We start from the raw sequence: 12,710 nt of genomic DNA, 5'->3' as shown, positions 1-12,710 counted from the left end.
CAGGGCTTCTACTATCAACCCTTTGTTGGAGCCTGTCTCCAGCTCTCTCTGATTCTCCCTCAAAGCCCAGACTTGTTATAACAAATTCTGATCTGACACCTTTATTTGCATATATATTACACATCTTAAATTTAAAATGATCTCTTCTCCTTGCTTAACTCGCTTCAGGCACCCTGCTCTTTTTGCACTTCCTTATTTTTTTTTCATTTCACCAACTTTGTGGCAGCAATAGGACATAAATTCACCAGTGACAGTAAATATTATTGTGTAACAAACAGTTTTTATAGTCTCAGAATATTATGCTATGCCTAACTGAAAACTAACTGGTTTATATTGTTTGCAATTTCTTACCATTTTAAATAAGATGTATATCGAGTACATACAGATTAACTTAGACCTTATTCCTGCCTACCCAGTGAAAAGGGATGTAAATGAGCCTTCTTTATTAAGGGATACAATTTGAGGAGTAGTAATGGTTAAATATAAAGCCAATTGTGATATAGTCAAGATTATGATGAATGAACAGTGGACGTACAAAGTGACATGGTGGCTCGGAAGGAAATTCCACTTTCTGAAGAGAATGGGATAGAGGTCTTTTAAAAGGAGGGAGCTTTTAGGGGAGTCATGACAGATGAGTGATATTTGAAAAGGAAGAAACACGTAGGTTGAGCATTACAGGTATGGGAATGAGAGCCAACTAGAAATGCAGACTGAGTAATAGTAACACTCTTTTGAGATTTATTCCAGAAATGAAGAAAGGTACCTGGGCATAAGCAGCTCATGAGATGCACTTCTCAGGCAATATGCCATGATTTAATCGACTTTGGAAGGTGGTCCACTGAGGTACGTTGGTAAAACCTCCCAAACATAATTTCAAAATTAAAAAAAAATGACTGTCATACAATATTAAGATATGCATATATTGCAAATTTAGTTAAATCTTTACTGAAAGAACCAGCAGAATAATAATGTTGGTTACTCACGAAGTCTTATTCTTATTTCTGCATTCTTCTGAGTGTTCTGAGCCAGGTTTTCAAAGCCTCATAGCTTTAGAAAATGAAAGAGAACAGTAGTAAGATTGGTTGCTTTAGATAAGAATTATAAATACAATGTAACAAATGATCTGAAGGTAATGTGCACTGCAAATATTAGATAATCCAAATTTTCTTTTACAAATATTTCTGTGTGTGTGTGTGTGTGTGTGTATATATATATATATATATATATATATATATGTATATAATTTGCTATTAGCCACCCAGTGGTTTCTGTGGGAAATTATAGAGGTACCAGCATGTGACTTATAACCGGAAGTTTAGAACACAGCCATCTGTCAGTTAACAACTCCTTTTGTTTGTAGAACTAAATAGCTATCAGTCAAGACTGGTGCCATACAGCCATAATGTTTTACATGTAAAACTATTATCTAAGTTTCAAGGACTTTTTTCTTCTTACATAACCTACACCAGCTTTCAGTTTTTATATTCAAATGGCAGTTACTGTTTTCATGGACTTTGTCATATGGAATATATTCTAGTATTTCTGCTTTACTAATTTTTTATCACCTTAAACATGCAATGTCCATATATTTGTTTTTTTCTTTATGTGTTATTTAAACATTTTCATTATCTTCTTCTAATGTGACGGTATATAATCCAGTCTTTGAAAGTGGTTTTTGAAGTAGTACCAATTCTTTAAAAGATAGGAAGAATTCATCTGTAGAAGTAATAGTATCATGAGACTAGGATTATGCTTATACATATAGATTGCAAAATTTTAATTAAAATCATTAATTTTACATTTCTAATGCCTTTTGTGTTGTTTCTCCTTCCAGGTTTGAATACATACAAATATGAAAGAATTAAAGTGATTTAAATGCTCATTACTACTATGCAGAACTGAGGAAATGTAACCTCCAGGTAGTCTTAGAGCATTATACTGTGAATGCAGGTACAATCTGTTAAGAAGAATCATGCATTTCAAAAAGTAATTGGCCCTGTATTGCATTTTCTCCAGGAGAGAATTCTCCATGAGTATTAAGGCATTGTCTCTGAATAGGTATGGGATTCCTGGGCACTTACGAGTTGGAAAAAAACAAATGAGTAAAATAGGAATAAATGATTCAGAGGTTTAATAGGGATGTATTTTCATTGTCACATATAATTCAGGGATTTGTGCAGCCCATTTTAGCAGCTACTGTCTCAAAATGTACTAAAGGATGCTATTTAACATGACTTATTTCTGTGAAGTGTGAGACTGATTGATACTTTATAATTTAAAGATCTTTCTATAACAGGCATAATTAACCCGAAACTGAGTTTCTTTAACAAATACAAAAAATGCTGCTTGAAAGGAATACATTGAGCATTTAAAATGCCATTTATTTTAGCATAAGGAAAACTATGATCAGTAAGTAAGCTTTGTAACTAAATGTCTCAACTACACTTATTTACAATAATTCCATGGGGAAAGTATTGAAGAAAATGTTGACAATACTGTGGACTATTCATGAATATGGTACATACATTTTTGTTATTTTAGCATCAAAAATGAACTGAAGTGACTAAATGATTCTCCCACCTTTCTCTCTGATCTCCATAATTAATGACTGAGATTAGTCACCATTTATCATCTGAAATAGACAGCAGCACAAAATATTGTCCTCAGAAGATGTTTGAATTTCAAGAATATTTAGAGCTAGAAATAGATTTGTTATAAGGAAAGGACCAGCAGTTCAATTATTGCACAGCACAATACTTAGAAAGCAGTTTAGGATGAATAGCCCTCTCAGTATCTACAGCAATTACAAGTTGTCAAAAGTTTTAAAAATTGTAATGGATATACTCAGTGGATATATCCAAATGGACATGGATATATCAATAATTTTCAAATTTCATATAGTAATTTTATCACTATTATCATGAATTCTATTATTCCAAATTCAGAATTTCCATTCTAAATCTTTAAGTTTTAAAACGCAATGCATTCTCAAATGTACTCCTAATTTTTCTCTAGGAAATGTTTAGGCATCTGGTCTCAAATACAGGACTTTCTCCTGTATAAATTAAATACATTAATGGCAGAAAGTTATGGAAAAATTATTTTCTTCAATGGCAGAACACAAAGGAAGTAAAGGTATTTTCACAATTCTTCTAATTTATGATCCATTATGATCCATATTATGATTCATTATGATCCGTAGAGACCATTAGACTTTTATCAATGTGAAAATCATAGCTGAGAGAGGTTTGCTGAATTCTTTCCAGAAACACACTGCTAACAGAATAGTTGAGTTTTCCAAAGAAACACTCTTTTCCCTGTATTATATTTCCCTCCTTATCCCAGAGGTATAACAGGAGTAGCATCAGAGACCCTGGACTTAGATCTCAAATGCACATTCTAACACAGAACTCTATTCCCAGTAACAATAAGCAGTGTTGTGCATCGTCTAAGATGCAGTAACTATAGCCCTGTAATAAGCTGAATACGTGATCAGAAATTTAATAAGATCCTGAAAAACCATCTTAGACTAATGATAAAAAGAACAGTTGATAATATAAAATGTTAGCACATTGGCCATGAACCTGAATTGGCCCAAAAATCCTCCTAAAAAATGCTACATTAACTAGAATGAAGATCCTTATGCAGTTTACAAATGAAGTGATATCTATTTTTCCTTTAAATATCAAATATGTGCTATAAAATTGGAAATGAAAAAATACATTAGAGTACAGTCTGATTCCATTTCTTCAATTACATTTTTTTATGATTTATTTTTACAGTAATTTAACATTTTAATTAAATCTGCAACTATTTTCATTTCTAAAAGATGTCCTTCATTTTGTAATACTATATAACTAAATCACTAATGAAGTGACTTTCCATTCCAATTAATAGTATCTGGTAATAATTTTAATACCATTTCTAAATGACTTAATTCTATGATTGCACTTAAACTTTGGGGAGATAAAATTGAATACAACAACCCAAATCCCTGCCTTTGTATAGTTATGTGTGAGAGTCAAAATAAACAGTTGAATATATTTTATACTTTCTTTTAGTTTTAGCATCAGCAGGGAGAAGGGGATGGATTGTTGTGTTCATCCCAGCTTGTTTTCTAGAAATTTGGGTTATAATGTAAGCAAGAAGATACAGTAAAAGAAAGCAGATGGAAACCATTAGTGTACCAACATTTCATTTCAAATGGATAGACTGCATATTTTTCAGACTGGATAAATCTCTTAAAATGTGTATGATAGAATAGTCCCTTTAATGCACGCAATACATACCAGGTTAGTGGTATTACAAATGCTAATACACTTATTAATGAGAGTAACTACTGTATATTGACTGCATATTTGATCTTTTCAAAGTTTCAAATATATTAACCCATTTATTGTTGCCTTAATAACCACATAATTCAGGTACTTTTATTAACTGCATTGTACAAATGCGGAAACTGAAGCTCCAAGGAATTGATAACTCGCCCGAAGTCATACAACTAATCAGATTCTACAGGAGTCATCAAACTCTGGCAGTCCGGCCCCAGATCCTGAGGTCTGTTATACCATCTCACATGTATTAAACTAAATCTTAATATTACATATGCACAGATATGTATAAACTTTAACTCTCTTATATACTTAATCATTATTAATCATGGTATTTATTCATTCCTTCAGGAAATGCACATTGTTTTTCTACATGCCAGGCGCTATTATAGATGCTAAGTATAAAGTGATGGACAGGATTGCTAATGTAAAAAGTTATTCTGACAGTTATTATAAAGCGGTAAGAAAGACCTTATTTAAGAGATCAGGCTCAACTCCAAATATAGCAAAGGCAGTTGGGGATTTATAGCCAGCTCTAGTGAGAAAGTCACTGAATGAAAAATTACTAAGAGGAGATATCAAGGGTAGGGGGACTGGCTAACCGACTCTGAATTCTTGCTACGACTGGAGGTGAAGACACAGTCCAAAGATGAGGCCGAGTCAGAAAGAGGGCTCAGCTTCACTCAAGTTTCATTAAGGAGAGCGTCTTCATCAAGATAAACAAAGATGCTACGATTTGTAGCTTAAAATCTAGTAGACAGAAACAGTTAACAAAGGGATAAACACAGAAATTTGTGCTCCTGTTAAGGACTATAAAGAAACCAAATTAAGGTAATGCCTTGGAGAGTTACTGAGGAGGAGTTAAAGTGAGGTAGTGTTTTAAGTAACTCATGGCTTGAGGAAGGCCATTTTCAGGATATGATATTTGAACTGAATTTATTACTAGATATCAAGCCCAAAGTTGTACCTTAAAATAGTGAAGGCTTCATATTTTTTCCCACACAGTGAAAGAGGAAAAACTAATTTCCCACCTCTATTTTATAAGTTTATCTTAATAACGTTCCTTTTAAAAGCAATACAAATATTATATTCTATATATATATATATAATTTTAATATATAAAATTTTAATACATCCTTAGTGATAAACCTCTTGTCTTTCTCTAATACATCAAGAGAAGGTTTAGCTTAATACAGTGAACTCAGAACATTTTCCTCACGAAAGCCTTAAAGAATCCATCAGAACTTCCATTTTATCAGGTAATTTTTAGTCTCACATCTCTTTTATTTTACATTACCTGAGAGAGAAAAATAATTTAAAGAGAGCCCTTTCTCCTGACACATTAAACCACACTAGTGGATAACTTTTTTCTGGGTATTTTTTTCTAGGCAGGGTTTCCTTTTGATCTTTATAAATGAGGGGAGGGGTATTTTGAAATTGTATAAAGAAAGCAATGCAACCTAACAGTCTTATATATAAAAGAAAATTCAATTATAATAGGGAATTGACTTTGAAATTGGATCAATAAACAACTCTGAAGAGGATAAGAGCTGAAAGAGTAATGCTCAATCTTACTTATACCTTATATTCCCTTACCTAAGCAATAACTTATACAAGGTGAGTTGAAAGAAATATTAACTAGTCACAAATACGTCACTTGGGCAAACAAATATGAGGGGAAAGATGTTTTAAGGAAAATGTAGAGATTGAAAGCTTTCTAGTATGTTTGTGATAGGCTGACCTCACAGAGAAGAGCTGCATAGTAAAGTAGAAAAGCTAAACCTTCCCTTGGTGTCATTCAAAGATTTTTTTGTGTCATTATTCAAAGATTTTTTTTTTCTTCTAGATTGACTGCAATATAGTTGACATACAGAATTGAATAAGTTTAATTTCAAAGCTTTCTTTTAAAATACAGTTACTTCTATAACAAAATTTCTTTAAGGCATTGATTATGCCAAATTTGGGGTTTTTAAAAACAATTTTTTGATTCATTTTCAGGTATAAATGTTGTGACTATTTCAAATATTTTCTCATATAGGCTTCTTTCAATGTACTTCCAAAGACCAAAAAAAGATGCGTACATCCAACTCGGAATGTAACACGGTTGTTCAGTAAGAAGTAAAGTGGAAGGAACATTGTTACTCAAATAATGAAAATGAGAAGAATACCTGTCCTATTTACTTTAAGCGATTTGACTGTTGAAAACATATTCGAAATAATAAATTCAAATAAAATTAAAGATGACATGAAAATATATAAGCTATGGAATGGATTAAATGCAAATGACAAGCATGTATGTACAAAGGTGCATATGTATATGCCATCAAGTAAGAATACATAAATTGTAAAGAGTAGAAGATTTTAAACTTTGTTTTTCAAATGATAACCTGCAATAGTTGAACTTTATATTTGACTTAGAAATTATATAATTAAGCATTGATTTACTGTGCACCTAACTTCATAGCCTTCACTTTACATTGGTCAGCATGTATTATAAGTGTCAAATGATGGCTGCTTATAAATGTTGTAGCTATACTTTATAAACTAACTGGCCAAGAGATAATTGATTTTATTTTTCTCAGCATTATAAATCATACATCAGTTTAGGTGTTTCTATTAGATATGATACCAGTTTGGTCCCAGCTTTTTAAAAGAATAATAACATGGGCAGCCGTAGTGTAGTAGAAATCATTTTTAACACTATATGCAAAGAAGTAAATGCAATATGTTTTTTACAATGGCAGACAGACAATTTTTGCAGGAAAAAAAGCCTGGAAGAAATATAACATGTTCTGTAATTTAGCAACAATTATCAATATGATAGGTTGAAAATCATGATATTGCTTACCTATAAAATGTATTGTGACAACCTATAGATGTGAATAAAATTTAATTTCTATCTGAAGATGATTCTTGCATTAAAAATTGTAGAATTTGGAATCTACTTTATTGAATTGTCATTTACTTTTAGTTATACTTTTAGAAAATAAATCTTTAGAAGTAGCAAGTAATGAATGATTGCAGATGATTGTTGAAAATATGGCATCATGTTTTATTTTGGATAATAAATTTTAAAATAAATATCCTGATCAACTTTCTTTAAAATCTTCTTCATGTCAGTGTGCCTCTTTGAAAATGGTTTCTCAAAAGTGTTATTAAAATCAAACAGAGAAGTAATTTAGATATTAGTTGCTAGGAGTTTCGTAACAGAAGTCCATTGGTTAGAATACACCAGCTGAAGTTCTAGAGTCTAGAAGTCCGAGAGCAATATTCTGGCCAATTACCTTTCTGGTGAGAATGCTTCCTGACTTGTAGCCACCTTCTTGCTGTGCCCTCGTATGTCCTTTTCTTGGTTCCTGTGCACACAGAGAGACATTGAAAGTGTGCAAGCTCTGGTATCTCTTCTTAAAAGGACATTAATCCTATCAGATCAGGCCTCCACCCTAATAATCTCATTTAACCTTAATTATTTCCTTAGAGGCCCCATCTCCAAATACAGACACACTGGTGGTGTGGGCTTCAATATATGGAAGTATGAATTTTGGAGGGACACAAACATTCAATCTCTAACAGATATATTATCCTCTCTGAGTCATGTTGCCATCAACCAAGCCTAGATTGGATAATCTAACAAGTAAGAAGAAAGCTCATTTGTTACATTAAAATCTTTAAATACATACGTGGTACTGTACATAATTTCTAGAGGTTAATGGTAGCTGCTTAAATCAAACTCTATACATCCACGACTCAAAAATATCTAAATTTGAGAGTAATATAAGTTCATACATGACTTACGACTTCAACATTACTAGGAGACAGAATACCAAAAACTTCAAATTAACAGTATGTGGAGAAATAAATCCAAATTCCATCTGTGATCCTACTCTCACTGTAAGACAAATGGGGAAGGGGAGCCATAGGAGGCTCAGTTTTTTAAAAAGGGAGGGAAAGGACAGGAAAACCTACCACCAGAAAGACACCATCCAGGACTAAATGTCAAATGAAGATATTATGACTTGGTAGTACAGGAAATGCGCTTGAAAGTGCACTGGAATGAAACATTGATTCTGGGGTACAATCACATAAATAGAAAAGGAATGACAATGAAGGATGAAGGGACTGTAAGTATCCTGCAGAAATAAAAAGGAAACAGGAACAACACAGGCTAAGCCATTCTCTCACCACCTACCACTAACTCTGTTCAATAAAGAAATTGTACTTCACTATAGAGACCAAAAAAGGCACTCCTGAACATGAGACTGTTTCCAAAAGGCACAGGAACAGAAAAAAGCAAACTACAGACTAATCTCCTTAAGAAGAAAACAGAAATGCAAATTATTTCAGTTGATGAAAATGTCTAGAACAATAAATTTTAAACCTAAGTGCAAAAAGGAACAAACTAGAAGTGGATCTAGTTTTGATCAAACTCAGGGGAAAAAAGTTAAAGGAAAAAAAAACCTCATATCAGTTTTTTTTTTTAAATTACAAGAATTTAACTTATTATAGATATGGAAGAAAACAAATAGGAAAGTTTTTTATATATATATATATATATATATACACACATACACACACATGGTACCCAAAGTATCTATGTAGGTATATAATATGGGGAGTTAAAATTCAGTCATAATTTCACTTTCAATAAACAGCATGCACGATCTTAAGTCTCTCTTCCTTGTGCTAAGACGATTTGCTTTAATTGATTTACTAAAATGTATTTTCATGTCTATCATATCTAATAATAAAAGGCTGGCATTTTTATGTCTTCCTTAATTTTTCTAATAGTTATTTTTTATCTTGCAAAATATCAGTCGACATTACATTGGGGGAAATAGTCATTAAAGAGATTGAGAAGCTATATAGTTTACGTTACTTAAAATGTATATACAAGACATCCCTACATGTTTCATAATGCTATTCAAAGCTACATATCAAATATATTAGATTGGTATATGTATAATGTATATGATATACAGAGAGAGATTATACGACCACATTCTACTTTGTGGCCATGTAGTATCCATACAAATGCACACTTACATAACACAATCTGGTCCTTCTTTTAAGCACATATATGATAGAATGGAAGGATTTCCAGCACTGTGAATAAAACAAATAATTAAAATAAATAGTAAATAAATAAAACTTGAATGGGGTCCTATACTGACCACTGATGATAGTTTCATTAGTTAAGCATGAAATGAGCTAATCTTTCTACATCCAAGACCAAGAAAATTTAAAATATAATATGTGACAATCCAAAATTATGCTAAAATACTATAATCCTTTACTTGTATTTTGAGAACCCCTTGAAAGTGATCCAAATCCTTAGTCAATAACATTTTTTTAAAAATTTTACCTTTCATCCATTTAAACACTTGGTGGTTCTGCCTGTGCTTATTATTTTCATCCATATCTCTCTCTCAAACAAAATATAGGAACATTTTCTTTTCATCCTGCAATTTTAGGACTATATCTTCTCTTTTCTATTGGTATGATAATGTATAATTGCTTGTGCACTGGAGCTAAGCCCTCTTTCCTCTCAATTCTGAAATTCTGTTCCTTTATCTCCTTCACCCTGGTTTTACCTGTTTAAGGCGTTTAACTCCACAAATCCTTATCTAACACAAAGTAGACAATTTGTGAGAGTTAGAAAAGGGGCCGAGGTATGGAGGGGTGATAAGGTGGGTGAAATTGTAGAGAAACTGGGCCCACAAAAAGAATTTCTTTGGCAAGATGGACAAAAAAGTTGTTAGCTATTCAGAGATGAGGTGTTTATTCTCTCGCGTATATATATATATATATATATATATATATATATATGACAATTCAGTCTCATCAGTGCTGCAATATTTAACAACTATTTTTCTTATATCAAATTAGCTGACATTAAGAAAGTCTAATAGTACTTAAATCTTACATATTACTTAGGAGAGAAGGGGCCATACTTTTTATTTTCAGGGGCTTTCAGAGATATAATTAACTGATAAATTACATATTTTTTTGGAAAGCCACAAGCACTGTAGGAAAAAAATAATAAGAGCTTGCCTAGAGTGTTCAAAAAGAGCAAGGGTAAGAGTAAGGCTGGAACTCAGTGAGTGAGTGAAGGAGAGAAACCAGAGCAGGTCAGAGAGTTTGGGGTTAAATGGACAATATGAAACCTGCAGGCCAAGGTATGGACGTTGGCTTTTAGTCTTAGTGAAAAGGAGAATCATGGCAGAGTCTAAGCAGAGGAGTGACAAACTCAAACTGGTATTTTAAAAGAATTACTCTACCATTTTGAGGAAAATACTGTAAGAGGTCACGTGTAGTAGCAGAAGTATCTGTTAGGAAGCTGTAACAGAAACGATCAGAGTACATTTGGGGTGATAACAAAAGAGGTAGTATACAGGTATTAGGTAATTCATACATTTTGAGGTTAGGAGAAACAGGAATTTCTGAAGTATTGGGCGAGTGGTATGAAAAGGAGCAGTCATGGAGGCTTGAGGTGCCTGTGCAACTGGAAAATTATGAATCCTGAGTGAGATGAGTAAGGTGAAAGGTGGAATATGTGTGGAATTAGACACCGCAGGTGTCTAATTTTGGATATGATAAATTTGAAAGTGTTTCACATTCTAGAAGAGATTTCAAGTACTCAGCTTGATATATGGGTATGTAGTTCCAGACACAACATAACAGATCTTTTCATATTTACTAAATCAACTGAATGAAAGTCCTATCTTGGTATCAATTTTCATCAGAATATCTTTTCATATGTGCTCCAGCCATTTAGATTTCTGTGTGAGAGGATTATCCATTCCTAACCTTTTTTCTGTCAGTTTTTCTATGGAGTTGTCTTAAATTCTTGTCTTAAATTAACTTATTAACTTAATTAAATTAATTAAATGCTCAAATCCTGTATATTAAGGACAAGACTTCTAGTTTGAGATTCTGAATAGACCACATCAAGGGATGCAGGGAGGAGGAGAAGTGGGTGCTTTGGGTGGAGTTACACATTTCTAACATCTGTTAAAATATAAAGTGCATACCAGACTCAAATATTGTTCAGCTAAACAGACAGGTTAGGTTTACATGATGAACATGAATTCTGGAGACAGAGTGCTCAGATTCACACCCCAGCTCTGCTAATTGCACGGTGTTAGGTAAATTTCCTTTTTCTTTTTGCCTCAGTTTTTTCATTTGTTTGGGTTGCCTTTTTAAAAATTTGTTTGATATGTAGGCTGGGGTAAGTGGAATGAGATCGCATAGAGGATCACTGGATATTACAGTTGACCCTTGAACAGCTCTGGGGCTAGGGACACCAACTTTCCACACAGTCAAAAATCTGTGCATAACTTTACAGTCGACCCCCAGTATTCACATTTGCAGATTCAACCAACCATGGATCATGTAGTACGGTAGTACATATTTATTGAAAAACATCCACATATAAATGGATCCACACAGTTCAATCCCAAGTTGTTTAAGTTCAAGGGTACTACACATCTTCTTCATCCACCTTTGTATTTCATTTTGCTTTGTAGTGATCATATCATTCTCTTAGAATTAGAACTTAAATTTTAAAACATCTAGTTTTTGCATCTTATAAGTAATTTATATTGCTATATTTTATTTTTATGTTTTTATTGTATTTATAAAACACATATTTATTCAATTAAAAAATTGATGTATACCTAAATTATTCCCTTGCTTATTGAAGTACTCCATTGAAAATATTTATTGTTATGAACTATTGTTAGATAAACTTTTTGGATTATTCACTCAAAATTCCTTCTGAGAATGCAGAGTATAATCAGTGCCTTCTGGTGGTCTACATGGATAGGAATCCACATCTTGGCAGTTTACCTAATTCCACCAGCAAAAGGTATGTGCTGGCTTAATGCCTTGGTCAAACATGGGTATGAGCATGCCAAAGTTGTCTGCCAGCAATCTTTACTGACCTGAGCCTGAATCTCTGTCAGTGAGGGCTTTTAATGTGGGATTTTAATGCCTGAATTTGATTTTTAAAAATTAAAATGTTTACTTTTCAACTATGACATTTTTCCTATACAAAAATAAGCCTTTGAGAACATCATTCAGGCTAGCCTAAATGAGCTTATGTTTCCAACAAATAATTCCATCATCTGTCTTTCCATATCTGCTTCAGTTTGACACTGAAATTTAGCAACTTTCCCTAAAGCCAGTTGAAGATCTTCTTTTCCTTTTCATGACACAGACTAAACTTTTATCTACGGAAATTCATATTTTACTGAAGTATTCTTTTTTATTTACTCTTGTGGAGAAATGCCTCAGTCTTTCATTACCTTATTTAACTTCTAGTCATTTCAGTTAGATTTATTTCAAGCAACATTTAAAAAAGTACTGTATGCCAAAAAT

At 32.7% G+C, this 12,710-nt stretch overlaps 1 long non-coding RNA gene across 2 annotated transcripts in view; it reads left to right on the top strand.

Annotated features, from left to right (window-relative positions):
* Positions 1–400: 400 nt before the first annotated feature.
* The window catches only part of LOC132519474 (uncharacterized), a 32,624-nt gene continuing 20,314 nt past the window's right edge, over positions 401–12,710 (top strand). The window contains exons 1-5 of one of the 2 annotated variants that reach the window (XR_009540170.1): positions 401–843; positions 1,835–1,950; positions 3,016–3,135; positions 4,425–4,557; positions 6,370–7,192. This is a non-coding gene — a long non-coding RNA (uncharacterized LOC132519474). Of the gene's footprint in view, positions 844–1,834; positions 1,951–3,015; positions 3,136–4,424; positions 4,558–6,369; positions 7,193–12,710 lie in introns of those variants that run through there. The other variant, XR_009540171.1, reaches the window with a different exon arrangement.

This window comes from Lagenorhynchus albirostris, chromosome 4 (genome assembly GCF_949774975.1).
Source record: "Lagenorhynchus albirostris chromosome 4, mLagAlb1.1, whole genome shotgun sequence".
NCBI classification, from domain to species: domain Eukaryota; kingdom Metazoa; phylum Chordata; class Mammalia; order Artiodactyla; family Delphinidae; genus Lagenorhynchus; species Lagenorhynchus albirostris.
Note: the sequence above shows the minus strand (reverse complement) of the source record. Positions and strands in the feature narration are given on the sequence as shown.